We start from the raw sequence: 17,246 nt of genomic DNA, 5'->3' as shown, positions 1-17,246 counted from the left end.
CCGATACTCTTCAACATTTTTATCAATGACTTAGATGACAGGGTGGAGGGAAGCCTTATGAAGTTTGCGGATGATACGAAACTGGGAGGGATAGCTAACACAATGGAAGACAGGAATAAAATCCAAAGGGACCTGGATAGACTAGAAAATTGGGCTGAAATTAATAAAATGAAATTCAATAAAGACAAATACAAGATTCTGCATTTAGGCCACAAAAACAAAATGCACGGGTACAGGATGGGAAATAACCGGCTTAGCAGTAGTGCATGTGAGAAGGACCTTGGAATTGTAGTGGATCGCAAGTTGAACATGACCCAACAGTGTGATGCTGCAGCAAAAAAGGCAAATGCGGTTTTGGGCTGCATAAACAGAGCTATAGTTTCCAGGTCGAGGGAAGTAATAGTCCCACTATGTTCTGCATTAGTCAGGCCTCATCTGGAATACTGCGTTCAGTTCTGGGTGCCTCATTTTAAGAAAGATAGAGACAAGTTAGAGTGGGTTCAGAAGAGGGTGACGAGGATGATAGCCGGTATGGAGAACAAGTCTTATGAGGAAAGGTTGAAGGAACTTGGCATGTTCAGTCTGGTGAAGAGAAGGCTGAGGGGTGACATGATTGCACACTTTAAGTACCTGAAGGGCTGTCACATAGAGATTTGTTCTCTGCTGCCCCAGAGGGTAGGACTAGGTCTAATGGTTTTAAGTTGCAGGAGCGTAGATTCAGATTGGACATTAGAAGGAACTTCTTGACAGTAAGGGCAGTTCGGCAATGGAACCGACTGCCTAGGGAGGTGGTGGGATCCCCTTCACTGGATGTCTTCAAGCAGAGGCTGGACAGCTATCTGCGGGAGATGCTCTAGCTGTGGATTTCCTGCTGTGAGCAGGGGGTTGGACTCGATGGCCTACAAGGCCCCTTCCAACTCTATGATTCTATGATTAGCCCTTCAAGCTCATCTCAAAATCTATACAGGATATGAAGTATTTCAGGTTTAAGCCTCCACCGATTACTTGATTTCTGTAATGAAGCTGCTGTGCAGTGTATCAACAAAACAGTGTTTGCCAACAAGGAACTGCCTGAATAATCACCCGTGAACTCTCCATCCACCTCTACATAGATAGTTCAAATGCCCCTTTATGTAAGTAAATAACTGTGGCCTAGTTTATAGAAAGAAATGTACAAAAGGAGCAAAGATGGAGGCCTCTGCCTTTCACTTGATGTGTGTGGCCCTGGATAGATTGCTCTGTGGGTCTGGTCTAGAGAGGTTTCAAATAAAAAGCATGATGTCCTGGGTTTTAAACAATGATGTCTTCTAGCTTCTCGGCATTTGGGAAAAAAGCAATCAACATTGCTTTTATATGTAGACTTGCCAGAGGAAAATGTATGACTGACAGTTCAAAATTACCGACAGGGAGATAATTGTCATGGTTCAATATTTCAGGATCGGTACTCAAACTATCGTAATATGAGCATGTGATGAATTTTCTAGTACTAGAAAAATGCCTTGTAGCAGCTTAGGAAAATCTCTGGCTTTTTTACACACCAACCTTTATAGCACCATAGTGTTGTAAGCCATGCATAGGACAATTATTTATTTATGCATTTATTTAAAATATTTATACCCTATTTTCCTTTTCCAAAAGAAATATCCTCAGCATTTGTGCTATCAGAACTATCTAAGGGAAGAGCCTGATTTTGTCAAACTACTTGCACAGCAGAGTCATAAGGAAAAGCTTTAGGCCTGACCCAGGTGTGGTCAGGTGAAGAGAAGAGTGTGCACCTATTGCTGTACCCACAGGCTTCCCCCTACCATTTCAAAATTATGCTCCATGAGCTTTGAACTGCAGTGAACTGTTCACATTTTCTTGATTGCACACAGCACAGAAAGTGCCACTGTGATACTCACAGCACAATAATGTGAGATATTCTCAAATGAAGAAGTGTTCAAAAATCTTCTCACATATCAACCTGCTTGCTGCCTGATATCATCAGGAGAGGCTTTGTTAGGTGTCTTGCCAATATCAGAGGCTCATTGGCAGGAACATGAACAGAGCCTTCTTTGTTGCCATGTCCTGGCTCTGGAATACCCTGCTCCAAAATACATACCTATTTGAAATTTCCCCTATATAGGATTTCACTCCTGAAGAGTTTGTTGTTATTGCTCCAACAAGCCTTTGGAAATATGGCTTTTCAGGCTTTTGTGTTTTGTTCTCAGGGTGGCTTTGTTACCAGTGTCATATTTTATTTTTTGTGTGCTAGGAGTTCTGTTGTTTGGCATTTGATCATTTTTGCACTTTAGATTGTTCTTAGAACTGTTGTGAACCACCTTGAGGGCATCATTTAGAGGGACAAAGGTGGCACATCCATTATTTTAGTAAATAGCAGAGCAATCCTACAGCAATGGTGGTGATTCCATGGTGGTTCTACTGCCACTTCCTAAGCCTGGGGGGCTTGCTGGAGCGACAGGAGAAGGTGGGCCAATGGCTTTTTCTTATATTTTTCTGTTCCATTCTTTTTTCTCTCTCATTGTGGTCAGTGGGTGGGAGTCAGCTACATCAGCTCCAGGGCTGGCACAGATGACAGTTCCTTTGGGGGCATGAAGGGGCTTAGGATCCCATTGATCCTCAGCCACCCTGATATACCACAATAATGTTCTGTCCCTGCCCCAGCACCACTGACATTGCCAGTGGGGCATATATACCTCCAGAGCATTTTGCGAGGGTACCAGGGACCTCGGGCAGTATAAATGGCATCCCATGGGCCTCCATCTCTGCTCACAAAGCAGCACACAGCACATACAATGCCCCCTTGAACAGCAAAAACTAGATTCAACCAAGATACTTGAAGCCAACTTGGATAATCTTCCTCAATTTAGCATTCTCAATCTCATGGGAACATCCTGAAGGAAAAATAACAGGACCTGTGTTAAACACCAGGCTGCATGGTAAGCCACATGAGAAATTTCAAAAGCACTTTGTGATATTGCATAAGGTGTCTTCTGTTTAAAGGGAAAAAAGCTTGGAAATTCCACTAGGGGCAGAGACAAGCCCTCTAGACTTGACTGAAGTAACTCTCCTGATTATAACCAAGATTTGCAAGAGTTGTGAACATGTTAAGAAGTATGTTTTAAGGGCTTTTTATATAAGCTTATAAGCTTTTCCTGAAATGCTCCAGGCTTAATGCTCCAAGATTTTTTTTCAATCTAAAAAGAAGAGTTAAAAAGTTCAGGCTCCCAAGATTAATGAAGTAGTGGAGGGTCCTTCACCACAGGGTATTCACTAGTTTTTCACACAAGGCATGCCTCTTCCTACCCCCCCCCCTTGGCAAAGCATTGGTTAGCTAATAAAAATATGGAGTCTCCAATATGGAACATAGCATTTCTTTTGCATCCTGATGCAAATCCTGTTTTTGTTTTCTGTGATTTGTCTTTTCTTTGGGGCATTATCTTTATATAATAATAATAATAATAAAATTTTATTTAGCAGACGCCCATCTGTCCGACTGAATGGACACTCTGGGCGACGTACAATATAAAATACAAAAAGGGCTGTATAAAATACAAAAATACAAAAGGGCTGCCTGAATTTACATATGTGCTGCTGTGCACGTGTAGCCTGTACGTGGATTGAGGAAGGGGTAGCCAACATAGTGCCCTCCAGATTCTGTCTCATCATCCTTGACCACTGGCCGTGCTAGTTGGGGCTGATGGCAGTTGTACTCCAGCAACATCTGGAGGACACCACATTAGTTATCCTTGGATTAAGGCTATCTTCCCTAAGGTGATGCCTCCAGATAGGAGCTCCTGTAGGACCAGCCAAATGTGTTTATTTAAAAAAAAATAACAAATTGTGGGCCCTCAGGGAAGCACAAAAAACCTCTTGGCCCATGGACCACAGCTTACCACCCCAACTGTAGAAGAAATATCTACTTCTCAATGTATATAATTCTAAATAAAACTTTTTAATTATTATTATAAATGTATTATTATAAATCCCTTCTGCTTAAGGGATGAGGAGCTGAAATGGGCTGGTTTTCTTTCAGCTGCTGCACATCCTAATCTAATTCTTCTCACGCACTGTGAAGTGCTTTTGGTTCACAGAGAGCCTGGAGTATTTCCACAAGGAGTAGGACTCAGCTGATAGAGGCTCAGAAAAGCAGCCCGTCTGAGGCACAAGTACAAGCTAAATTGGAGTAGTTGGAGTTGTCTTGGATTGGGGCGCCAAAGGGGCATATTAAAAATATTGCTTGCATACACACACAAAACTTACCAGGTAAAAGTAAAACAGACAAGTAGGCATAGCACTAAAAAAATAATTCTCAGCTTTAACTTCTACAAAACTGTATTATTTGGGGTATTTTTCAGGGTGTTCCAAACCCTCTTCTGCAAATCTGTATGAATGGCAGGGCATTTTGTTCAGCAGTACTGATTTTCCAGTTCAATGTGCTCGATTGAAGGCTGGACATCTCCAAGACATCATTATTCTGTACCTGACACTATAGGAATTTTGAAGATCTTGTCTTCCACAACAAGGGTGGGGTTTTTTTGTGTTTTTTAAGATCCTCATTCTGGGTTCTGCAATATTTTCAAAAGTATCCAAACACTCATAGTGCATCCATCTGTCACACGATGACGAAGAGTTACAGGCATTGCCATGGGTATAAATGAATGGTTAGCTTAACATCTCCTGTTTTCAGTCATGGGAAACTGAGAAGGCGAAAAGGTCACTCTCATTAGTGATGAGTCTGTTGTTGCACCTTGTAAGTGACCAAGTATATATTTTAACCATATATTAGCATCTGATCTGGGGATATATCAAAACAGGCAATATATGTAGAATAACATCCAACATTCTTTTCTGAGAACATACAGGAACTTACCAAATCTTTTATTCTAAGGTTTCTTATGGCTTCTCCATTAAACAATAAGATATGAAATAAAATCTGATATACATGTTCAGTACGGGATTCTATGTGCCATGTTCAAATACAATTTTGACCTTTGCATCCATTTTCAAAAGACTGAAGAAAATGCACTATTGTAATATATGCTGCTTGAAATTTGATATACCAAAATCAAAAGTTGAGATCTTTTCAGATGTTTTAAATTCATTCAATTTATTCATGTGTGGCAAGGTGGCATCATAGTGACAGGCTCCACACCCAACATAAACAGAAAGTCTGGGAGGTCCCTGAGCTTGATCATAGCAAACTTTCTTGGAAAACTCTCAGAAAAACTCTGAGTTTAGTAAAAAGTTCTCAAAGAAATCATGGAATGGCCAAGCGAATTCCAAATCAAGGCAGGGGGAGCTTTCCCACTACTTTAAACACCTTTCTAAATCTTTTATTGCTGTTTTTTTGTTTTTTTCTGTTCTTGGGGTTCAGGATGGAAAGAATCACAATTGAAAGGAATAAGAAAAAAAATCCAGCTCCAATAGTTGAAAGCCTACATTATCTGAATCATGGTATCTCCTAAGTGCAGGTCACAGGTCACTCTAAACCAGCTAGCTCACAAAACGGGCATGAAAATCATCCCCTGTAAATTGTTCCAAGAATGCTTCTGCCTGTGGAATCTCCCTTTAGCTATAATTACTAGTCATTAATAGGCCAATGTTCCATGAATTTTCTAAATTGTCATTTCCATCTGTGTCAGATTTGTCATAGAATTGAATGCTGAAGTGGTAAAACAGTTGTGTGATTTCAATTAGGGTGCAACTGCAAGTTATATTTCTTAATGATATGAGTTAGTGTACTGTAGAGATGGAATCCTCTCCTTTTTCATTTTTAAGTGTGCCCCCCTGGATTTTTGATACTATAATCACTATTTATTCACGAGCTTCCACTGGTATCTATCTTTATTCTGAACTCTGTAATGATTATCTGTTTACATTCCTCTTCAAGTGCACTACAGAGCAGACAGATTAAGGCAGATAATCAAGTCAGTGTCTTGAATGTGTGACTGTGAAATTGGGACGGTATTCGATTGTTTTAGTTTAATTATTTAATTTAATTTAATTAATGTACAGTTTGCTATAGGGTACGGAGGCGGTTCTCCGGACTAATATTGTTTTAGGGTGGGTGGCCTGTTGACTGACAGTTAGGGATAGAGACATGTGCAAATCAGGGAGGGAGGTGGGGGTCCAAGTGATCGGAAGATTGGGCGGCAGGCGCTGGAATGGTGCTGTTGGCAGACCATGCCAGAATAGGGGAACAGGGGATAGATGCATTATACCCATCCCCTGTTCCGGGTCGGCCCAGAACCAGACGAAAACTGGAGGATGCAAGGTTCCTACCAACCTTCGACTGCTGTTATGTAATGCCAGGTCTGTGGCACAAAAAACTTCGCTCATCCATGATATGATCTTGGATGGGCGGGCAGACCTGGCATGTATTACAGAGACTTGGTTGGACGAGGCCTCTGCTCCCATTCTTGAGGCTATGTGTCCACCAGGTTTCCGTTATGCACAGCAGCCGAGGGTGGGAAGGTGGGGAGGGGGCGTGGCAGTCATCTACAGAGAGTCCTTGGTTTTTGCCAGACTCCCTTTCCATAGGACTCAATTTGTTGATTGCATGTACTGGAGGTTGGGCCCGAAGGGCAGTTTAGGGATCCTGCTAGTGTACCGCCCACCCCACTGCACAGCAGACTCCCTGGCCAAGGTGCTGGAGGTGATCTCGGCTGTACGGGCGTTGTCCCCAGAATTATTAGTGCTGGGTGACTTCAACGTGCATGCTGAGACCACTCTCACTGGAGCCCCTCGGGATTTCCTGGAAACCATGGCTTCCTGGGAACTGCGCCTTAGTAATAGGGGGCCCACCCATGTAGCCGGTCATGCTCTCGACCTTGTGTTTGTCCTGGAAGAGGAGAGAAGTGCTCTGAAGTTGGGAGTGGTTTATTCCACCCCTGTGTCATGGTCAGATCACTACCTGGTAAACATAGGCTTCTCAATGCCGCACCCCTTCCGCAGGGGTGAAGGACCTATTAGAATGGTCCGCCCCAGGCGCCTAATGGATCCGGATGGATTCCTAACTGCGCTTGGGGAATTGGAACCTGCTGAAGGTCGCCCGGTCGAAACCCTGGTGAGGGAGTGGAATGATGGGACCACCAGGGCATTAGACCGGGTGGCTCCGAAACGTCCTCTCCCCCTGAATAGAACTCAGTTAGCACCGTGGTATACACCACGGTTGCGTTCTCTGAGACAGGAGGTGAGACGACTAGAACGCCGGTGGCGGAAATCCCGCTCAGAAGATGTCCGGACACAGGTTAGAGCAGCAGTAGCTGCCTACCAAGTGGCAATAAAGGCAGGAAAGAAGGCTTTCTTTGCTGCCTCTATTGCGTCTGCGGAGTGCTGTCCCAGGAGGCTGTTCCAGGTGGTCCGAAGCCTGGTCGGTCCAGTTGCCCAGGAACCCTTGGAACAGTCAAAGGCCTCCTGTGACATATTGGCTAAGCACTTTGCCGATAAAATCAAACACTTATGGAGCTCGATCCCGTGCGCCGTGGATACAGTAAGTGAACCAGAGTTGGCCAGTTGCAAGCCGGTAAGTTGGGATCGGTTTCGGCTTCTCCCTTCTGAGGATGTGGACAAGGTGCTTTCGACTGTGAAGCCTACCACTTGCCTAAATGATCCTTGCCCATCGTGGCTCCTTGTGAGCTGCAAAAAGAAACTGGGCTTGGGGATTAAAGCTGTGGTAAACGCATCCTTGCAAGAGGGTGTGATGCCATCAGCCTTCAAGGAGGCAATTGTAAAGCCCATCTTAAAGAAGCGCTCCTTGGATCCCCAAGTTTTTAATAACTTTCGCCCAGTTTCGAACCTTCCATTCTTGGGCAAGATCATTGAGCGAGTAGTGGCCAACCAGTTGTCAGCACACTTGGATGAAACGGATTACTTGGATCCATACCAATTGGGTTTCAGGACTGGTCACAGAATGGAAACAGCCTTGGTTGCTCTGGTAGATGATATGAGGAGGGCATTAGATAGGGGAGAATTCACCTTTCTTGTCCTCCTCGATCTCTCAGCGGCTTTTGATACTGTCGACCACAGTATCCTTCTACATCGCCTGGAGGGATTAGGAATCGGAGGTACTGTATTGCAGTGGTTCCGTTCCTTTCTCTCCAATAGGTACCAACAGGTAGCATTGGGGGAGGAGGTTTCAGACCCTTGGCCTCTCAATTGTGGTGTGCCACAGGGTTCTATCCTCTCTCCCATGCTATTTAATATTTATATGAAGCCGCTAGGGACAATCATTAGGAGATTCGGGCTGCAGTGTCACCAATATGCGGATGACACTCAGCTCTATCTCTTGTTTAAATCTTCACCAGAGTTGGCTGTGGAGACCTTGTCCAAGTGCCTGGAATCCGTGAGTGGATGGATGGGAAGGAACAAGCTGAAGTTGAACCCCGATAAGACCGAGGTGCTACTCGTGGGGGACAAGAGAAGGTTGGGAGATGTTGACCTAAAGTTCAATGGGGTGAGTTTGCCCCTGAAGGACCAGGTCCGCAGCCTTGGGGTTGTACTTGATTCCAGGCTGTCCATGGAGGCTCAGATTTCGGCAGTGAGCCGGGCAGCCTGGTATCAACTACACCTCATACGAAGGCTGCAACCCTACCTTCCTGCTCATCAGCTCCCACTGGTGGTACATGCCCTGGTCACCTCTCGATTGGATTACTGTAATGCGCTCTACGTGGGGTTACCCTTGAAAACGGTCCAGAAATTACAACTTATACAAAATGTGGTGGCTCGATTACTTACGAATAGCCGCCGGTGGGATCACATCACACCTGTGTTGTTCGATCTACACTGGCTTCCAGTTGTTTTCCGGGCCCAATTCAAGGTGTTGGTATTAACCTTTAAATCCCTCTACGGTTTTGGTCCAATTTATCTAAAGGAGCACCTTCAACGCCACCAATTATGCCGCTCGACATGATCAGCCACACAGGGCCTTCTCTCAATCCCGCTGACAAAAACAGCTAGATTGGCGGGAACTAGAGAGAGGGCATTCTCAGTGGCGGCCCCCACCTTTTGGAACTCCCTCCCACAAAATCTACGGCACGCCTCTTCCCTAAATGTATTCCGTAAAGCCTTAAAGACCTGGCTCTTTCAACAGGCCTTTGAGATTTCCGGGGAGGGTTAATTGCTATGATTGGAATGCCTCGTACCCTGTATTAGTATTGTTCTCGCTACTGCATTGTTTATATGGTATTATTGTATTTTTGTATTGTGTTTTAATTGCCTACTTGTACGTCGCCTAGAGTGGCCATTGGCCAGATAGGCGACACATAAATTAAATTTATTATTATTATTATTATTGTCTTCCCCCCTGCTGCTTACAATCAACACATCATTTCCCCCTGCTGCTTTCTGTCTGTCAGTTACAGTCAACACCTCATTGACATCAATGAAAGGGAATACACATTTGAAGAGCTCACATAGAAAGTAGGTCAATAAAAGTATCACTCACAGTATCGATGATTTCAAAGTGAATTGTTTTAAAAAACAAATAGGAAAAGAAGAAGAATGAATCTGAAACCAGGCACGGAGAGTTGCTATTTCAAAATTCTCTCTGCAAAGATAGAGAATATTAGAAATAATAATTAATCCGATAGCAAATCTGATTATTGCAGAAACGAAGCCCATCACTAGTGTACTGTGGGGTATTGTGGTGCTGGTGACCAAGAAACAAATATGTGATCCTTGAAGTCCTTGGATCAAAATTCAGTTCTGTCATGAAGTCACTAGGAGGTGGCCTATATATCAGCATCAGCCTCCTTCTGCAATAGAAAATATAACAATGCTGATCAGATGTTGTAAAGATTATCACAGTAATGTATGTGAATCACAGAGCTTGGAAAAGTTACTTTTTTGAACTACAACTCGCATCAGCCCAATCCACTGGCCATGCTGGCTGGGGCTGATGGGAGTTGTAGCTCAAAAAAGTAACTTTTCCAAGCTCTGGTGAATCACTATATATTAAGTCTTCTATGTATGAGTGTTGGACTATGACCTGGGAGATCAGGGTTCGAATTCCCACACAACCATGAAGCTCACTGGGTGACCCTGGGCCAGTCACTGCCTCTCAGCCTCAGAGGAAGGCAATGGTAAACTACCTCTGAATACCACTTACCATGAAAGCCCTATTCATATTCATAGGGTCACCATGAGTCAGGATCGACTTGAAGACAATCCATTTCCATTTTCATGTACTGTATGTGAAGTACTGTAAAGCAGTGGTTCCCAACCTGGGCACCTGCCTCCAGAGTAATCCTGAGGGGGCCACGAACAGTAAAGAATGAATTACTTATTTTTTTTTCAATTAATTTTTATTCTAATTTTCAAAACCAAAATGATACAAAAAGAAAACAACACAAATCAATAACTAATACAATACAAAAAAATATACATATATATAAAAAAATAATATTGACTTCCGATTTGTCATAGTTCAGCTATAAATCTATAATATATAACAAACCTATCTCTTAATAGATTATAAAATCACCTTCCTCCAGCGGTTATCTTAGTTGGTTTCAAATCTCATTAACATCATATCATTTTAATATTCCACAAAAAGTCAAAGAGAAGTTTCCAATCCTTGAGATATATGTCAATCAATTTTTTTTCTAAATAAACATACCAATTAATCCAACTCATCAAATCTACTAAATCCACTAATTTCAAAACACTATAATTCAACTATAAATCTATAATGTATAACAGACCTATCTCTTAATAGATTATAAAATCACCTTCCTCCAACAGTTATCTTAGTTGGTTTCAAATCTCATTAACATCATATCATTTTAATCTTCCACAAAAAGTCAAAGAGAAGTTTCCAATCCTTGAGATATATATCAATCAATTTTTTTTCTAAATAAACATGTCAATTAATTCAACTCATCAAATCTACTGAGTCCAGTAATTTCAAATCGCTCTTCTGTCATTATCCATATTGGGTCCGTCTTCCATCTTCCATCTCTACGCACCCAAAAATCTTGCTGTCATAGTCATATAATAAAAGTCTAATAGGAATTTCCTCCATCATAGATATTTTCTCACCATCAAATCCAAACGTAACACTGAAGTATTGTTTCAAAGCCGCATCTCTGCTCCTCTTTTCCACATGATACACTAGTACATCTCTTGAAGGTTTTTCCATTGTCACAAAACAGGGATTAATTCTGTTAACTTTCTCCATTTCGAGTTCCATCAAATCCTTCCAGTCCAGGAATTTTTTTGAACCGATAATATCTTTATCTCCAGTCTCTTCAATTCCTTCAGAGACAGCGCTGTATTCCAAACTGTAATATTTATCTCCAGCATCCGTCACAACCAGGAAATCCAAATCTTTTTTCATGTCCATATTTAAGCCAATCTCCATAGATTGAACCTTGCCTTTAATTTCTCTTTCATCCTTTTTTTGTTTTCCAGATCTATCTTTATTCTCCTTTCTCATAGAATCCTGAGTTTCTTTCAGCTCCTGTCTCATTTCATGAAATTCAGTTCTCCACGCTTGTCTATTATTTCTCAGTTCTTGTTTTATTGAGTTGATCCCATTCATTATTTTCTGAAGCATGTCTAGAAATAAAGTCCCTTCTTGTATATCCATGATCTTCTTAATTGTCATTCTTAAAACCAAAAGAACAAAACTCCTTCAATTTTCAATGTCCCAAGCAAAGAGCAGTTTATTTCTTTATCCAGTTACAAAGGAGTTAATCTTTCCAACCAACTAACGTCACACGCTAGACAGTCCTTATCTCTTAAAAGCCCAGAAGTGCAAAAACAGCTTTTAGTTCACAGCGTCCAAACAACTAGTAGCAGAGAGAATGAGCAGATTCGTCAAAAAAAAAGTAGATCAGAAAAAATAGTCCCTTACATATATTACACAAAAGCCTTATAAATCAAAAAGATTTCTTATCTCTCCCAATCAGAAATCTCTCATCCGTTGTAAACTTTAAAACGCAATTTTCCATGTCAGCTTTTTGCAATAAAAAAAAGATAAGCTATTTATATTTTCTTCCCCCTTAGTTCCGTAAATAAAGAAGGAAAGTCTTACCTCATCTAGGTTAACCTAATTGCTGTTACTTTGACAAATCTCTTTAGCTGTATAGATAAGAAAATGATAAATGTAGACAGGAGAATATTTGCCTGCTAGTCCGTTAAAAAAAAAAACGGGTCACTTATCCAGCTGAGCTAGCATAAAAATCCTCGCTCTGTCTGAACTGCTGGAAGACAGACAATTCTGACGAATTCCAGACTCCAACAATCAAAACAAAACTATGTGGCAGATCTCACGCTTCTTCCTTATCCGGAAGAAATCATCTCCAGTCAGAAAAGTCCCTTCTGACTGAATTTAAAACTGGATAAGTTTCATCCAAGATGGAGCTCGTCTTAGAGGCTGCACAGGCGTAAGGATCCTCCTGGGAAGTCCAAGAATGAATTACTTATTAATTTTTTTAAAAAAAGCCGTTACTACCTGGACACTGTCTGCTCCCCATTGCCACTGTAGATGACACCTCCCCCTTGCTCCAAATGAGAGGAGAAGACTTTGCTGACGCACCAGAGCATCCTTTAGGGACACCAAGAGCAGGCATCTGCCTATACCACACATGGCAGATGCCAAAGAAGGCTTAGGGAGGTGCTACCAGGAAGAAGAGAAGATTACTATCACAGCTCCCGGCTGCTTGCACTGCTGCTGCTGCTGCCGCCTTTACTCAGAATGAGAGGAGAGAGCTTTTTATGAAGCAAAAAGAAGCAAGCTTGCAAGGAAAGGCTGCTTTCTACCTTCCTTCCTGAGAGCCAGCCAGCCAGCCTCCCTGCCTTTCTTGACTCCTGCTTTGCTACCACCTGCTTTTAAAAATTATTCTTAGTTGCAAGTCTGCCCAGACCTCACTTTCAGCCCAGACAAAGCCAAGGAGCAGTGAGGAAGCTCAGGACTTGCTTGCCCCCCTTCTCTGAGGCTAGGTGTGTGTGCCAGTGTCCCCTCTTTCTTCCGCCTACATTCTATCCCCCCAACCTCTCTCTCCAAGATGCTGCAGCAGTTGAGGGTTCTCCCCCTCCCATCTGCCCAAATGCATGCATGCCTGCAGAGGGTCACAGGAGGCTCAGGTGTGTTTGTGTGTGTGCGTGCACTGATCTGTCTTCTGCTCCACTCTCATTCCCCATGTGCATGCTGACCAAGTTATCAGTTCTGATGATCATCCCAAGGCCTAAAAGCACTAATCCGCCTCCTCGATCTATCACCCTTTTGTCTTCACAATCTAGCATCCCCACCACTACCACACTGCTGCTTTGTCATGGTGATGATTTTTAAAAAGCTCAGCTTGGCTGAGGCTGGGGTCCGCATATTGCAGCTGAAATGTATTTATTTATTTAATTATTATTGCATTTATATCCCACCTTTCCTCCAAGTTGCTCAAGGTGATGCACATGGTTCCCCTCCCTCCATTTTATCCTTACACCAACCCTGTGAGATAGGTCAGGCTGAGAGACTGTATCTGGCCCAAGGTCACCCAGTGGGCTTCATGGCTGGATGGGGATTTGAACCTGGATCTTAGCCCAACGCTGTAACCCACTGGTGTTGAGAGACAGGACTGTACATCTTCAGACTGTCAGGAGGGAGGGGGATCACAAATTGATTGGACCTTTGTGTTAAGAAAAGAAGGCAACACCTCCCTGTCTGCAGGGAGCTTTTTATGGAAATGGATATTTGGAGATGTGGTTTTGCCACGCACCATTTTTTCAATTAACAGAGACTAAAATTACAATTAGCGTGGAGGGGATCATGAATGTTTTTGAGCTTACAAAGGGGGTCCTGTACTCATAAAGTCGGGAACCACTGCTCTAAAGCATGGTTCAGATATAACTGGAAACCATGGTTATTGGCTACTTGACCAAACCTGTATGAGCCTTGGCACATGAACTCCCCTTTACCTTCTCTTCCTCTTTCACAGCTGTAAAGAGGAGGAAGAGGAGAACCACTTCCATTTTTAAACAAGCCACAGTTCCAAAGATAAGGAAGTGTAGTTTTTTAAAAACAAATGAGGGCAAGCCAGGATCTGAAATCATGGATTGACTCTGGCTTGTTCTCACAAACCATCATTTAAGCAAGCCACTGGTTTCCCCAAGTTCAGACATAAAACTTTTAAAGCAGGAACTGATGCTTGCAATCTCTTCATGGCTGCAAAAGGGGAAAGTATGCAAGGGGGAATGTGTGAGCCTAAGGCCTTCACAAACTTGTTCATGTAGTGTGAAACCATGGTTTCCCATTATGCCTAAACCAGGCTTATGACAAACTTAAGCATGATCATATCTAGGTTCCTACTAGACTGAGATTTGGTCCTATCTGAGATTACTATCATTTCAGCAGCCATTCTGGAGTGACATAAAGAAAAAGACATTGCTTTGAAAATATGACCAAGGTGTAGTTGTGATAACTAGTTCTAAATCAGCCTTTCCCAACCTTTGAGTGCCCAGATGTTGTTGAACTACAACTCCCATCAGCCCCAACCAGCATGACCAATGGTCAGGAATGATGGGAATTTAGCCCAGCAACTTCTGGGGACCCAAAGGTTGGGAAAGGCTGTTCTAAATGAAACCAAGAAAGGGGAGGAAAAGCAATAGGAATTTAAGCAATGTGCAGTTCATGTTAACTACTCTGAGCAGTGGTTCCAAAGCTGTCACTCAAGGATACACCACCAATCAACCTGAGACTCCTTTGCAGTCTGTTGGGAGCTGATGGGTCCTGTGCTTCTAGTGCTGTTCCTTGCTTCCAGCTGCTAAATCTCATTAAAAACGGCTAAAAAATACATTAAATACTCAACTAAAATGACTTTTCTATGAAAGCAGTTCTGAGTGTGTTTATTTCTGCCTCTGAAGCTACTTCCTTCCAGAAGCTAAATAAATAATAATTAATAACTTATTTATAAAGCCCTGCCATCACCAGCAAGGGGCTTACAGCACTGTACAACATCATCAAAACATGATCAAAACCTAATGAACAGCAGTTCACCTTCATTAAAATTCAAGCAATGGCATGATTACAGATGTGATAACATGTTTTTCCAATCACTGTATCTGTTCACACAACTGGGCTTAACACAGTATTGTCACAATTGGAGTAGCTTTTCAAGAATGATCAACTGCAGCCAAAAGGTATGTACATGTTAAAGATGTAGCAAGACTTTCCCTCCTATTTCTCCTCCCGTGTCATTTCACTGAGATTAACTATAGTACTTGGCAGTGCAGGGCCCTAAAGCACAGCTCATGTGGAGAAAACTGTTGTGGTGAGCTAGCAACAGAACTGGGCAAGGTTGACATACATGTATCTGAAATTTGTATTCAGTCCTAATCACTCTGTCACACTAGGATTCTGCTTTAGTTGCAGGGGCATAACTTTCTACTTGTGCTGAGACAGCTAAAACGGTTTCCTAAGCAGATTATAGAGCCATATCCATACACATAATTAAACTACATGTTAGGGGGAAAACCCAAACATCTCATCTATCACTGTATTGAGATCTGCACAGTCCACTATTTTTGTGTGTCCCCTAACTTTTATCAAGAGGTAAAGGATGCAATATTGTTTAACTGAATGCAAAAATGTAATGGTTAAAGCTATAGATTACTGTCAATGCTGACATTTAGAAAGTGGCTAGAGAAGCATACGTTATCTTTTTAATTTTCTGACAGACAGTTAGATTTCTTGAATTATGTATGGCTTCCCACAATGTCCTGAAGCAATTTACAACAAAAAATAAAATATAGCAATAAAAATGCATGGACATATACATAGTCAGAACAGAGACCATCTAATCATTGGTGATGACCAAATGCTCAAGAAAACAAAGACCTTTTTGCTTGGTGTGGAGACAATGACAACACTGGTGCCATGTGGGCCTCCCTGGGACCAGCATTCCATAGACGGGGAGCTATGACAGAAAAAGGCCCACTCTCCCATCATCAGTTGAAGGTGAACTGAAATTAGAACATCTGTTCTAAAGAAGACCTTTAAGATTTCGGGAGGTATATATGAGAGCAGGAGATCTTTCAGGTAATCTGGTCCCAAGCTGTTCAGGGCATTAAAACCAGCATTTTAAATTGGCTCAGAAATGGACTTGGAAACAGTGTTGCTGACAAAGCACAGGCATAATATAATCAAACCGCCCATCCCATTTAATTCTTGGAACTCTGTTCTGAACCAACTGCAGCATCTACACTTTTTAAAGACAAACCCATGTCTAATGTCTAAATAGGAGGTTACTAGAGCATCAGTAACTGTGGCCAAGCTATGTACATCCAAGTCAGTTCGTATAGGATGATTGCAGCTATTACTTTGTGTGTGTGCTCAGGACATGAGTAGGTTCCATTTTGTTGAGTAGGGTTTTCTTCCAATTAAGTATGTCTAGCTTAGTGACCTTAGCATGTACCCACATTGAATCATGTAATGCATGAGATGCATGCATTATACAGCCATGAGAGTGGCTGTATACTATAGTCAGCATGGATTTTTCACATCCGCAATGTAAAATTGAAAATACCCTCCCCATGCTGTCATTCTGATGCTTCCCATAAGATCATTCAAAACAAAACCTTACAAAACTTATAGTCCTGAACTCAGAAATGCTTGCTTAACAACCCTCTAAATTTTCATGGCGATACACAAAACAATCAGAGAGAATAGAGAGTTCAAACCGTGAAATGAGAGAGATAAAAACCAGACCCCTTTTGGACATTTTTCTGTCAGAGTTCTCATAATCTGTTGAAATTCATTAAAAATCAGCCATGTTCACAGAATACCTGTAATCCTATTACTGACCTTGCCCCATACTCTGACCTTCATCTTCTGAAATTTAAAAGTTTAAAAAATGCCTGGCTGATTTTTAATTAATTTAACACATTTTGACTTGAACTGAATGATAATGTTGGGCATGCTAAGTAAGAACCAACTGTCAGTGTTCTAAAAGCCAGACTCACAGTTGCTGGGCTTGCCTAATCAGGGAGCCACACCCACACCAGACTTTGATTTCACTTGAGACAGTCATGGCTTCCCCCAGAGAATCCTGGGAAGTGTAGTTTGTGAAGGGGGCTGAGAGGAGACTCCTATTCCACTGACAGAGGTCCAGTGGCCAGAGTGGTTTAACAGTCAGCCGCTCTGACTGAAGGTCTGTGAAGGGAACAGGGCATCTCCTAGCAAGTCTCAGCACCTTTCACTAACTACACTTCCCAAGATTCTTTGGGAGAAGCCATGACTGTCTAAAGTG

Source organism: Rhineura floridana, chromosome 1, assembly GCF_030035675.1.
Source record: "Rhineura floridana isolate rRhiFlo1 chromosome 1, rRhiFlo1.hap2, whole genome shotgun sequence".
Lineage (NCBI taxonomy): Eukaryota > Metazoa > Chordata > Lepidosauria > Squamata > Rhineuridae > Rhineura > Rhineura floridana.
The sequence above is the reverse complement of the archived record's forward strand: the minus strand, read 5'-3'. Positions refer to the sequence as shown.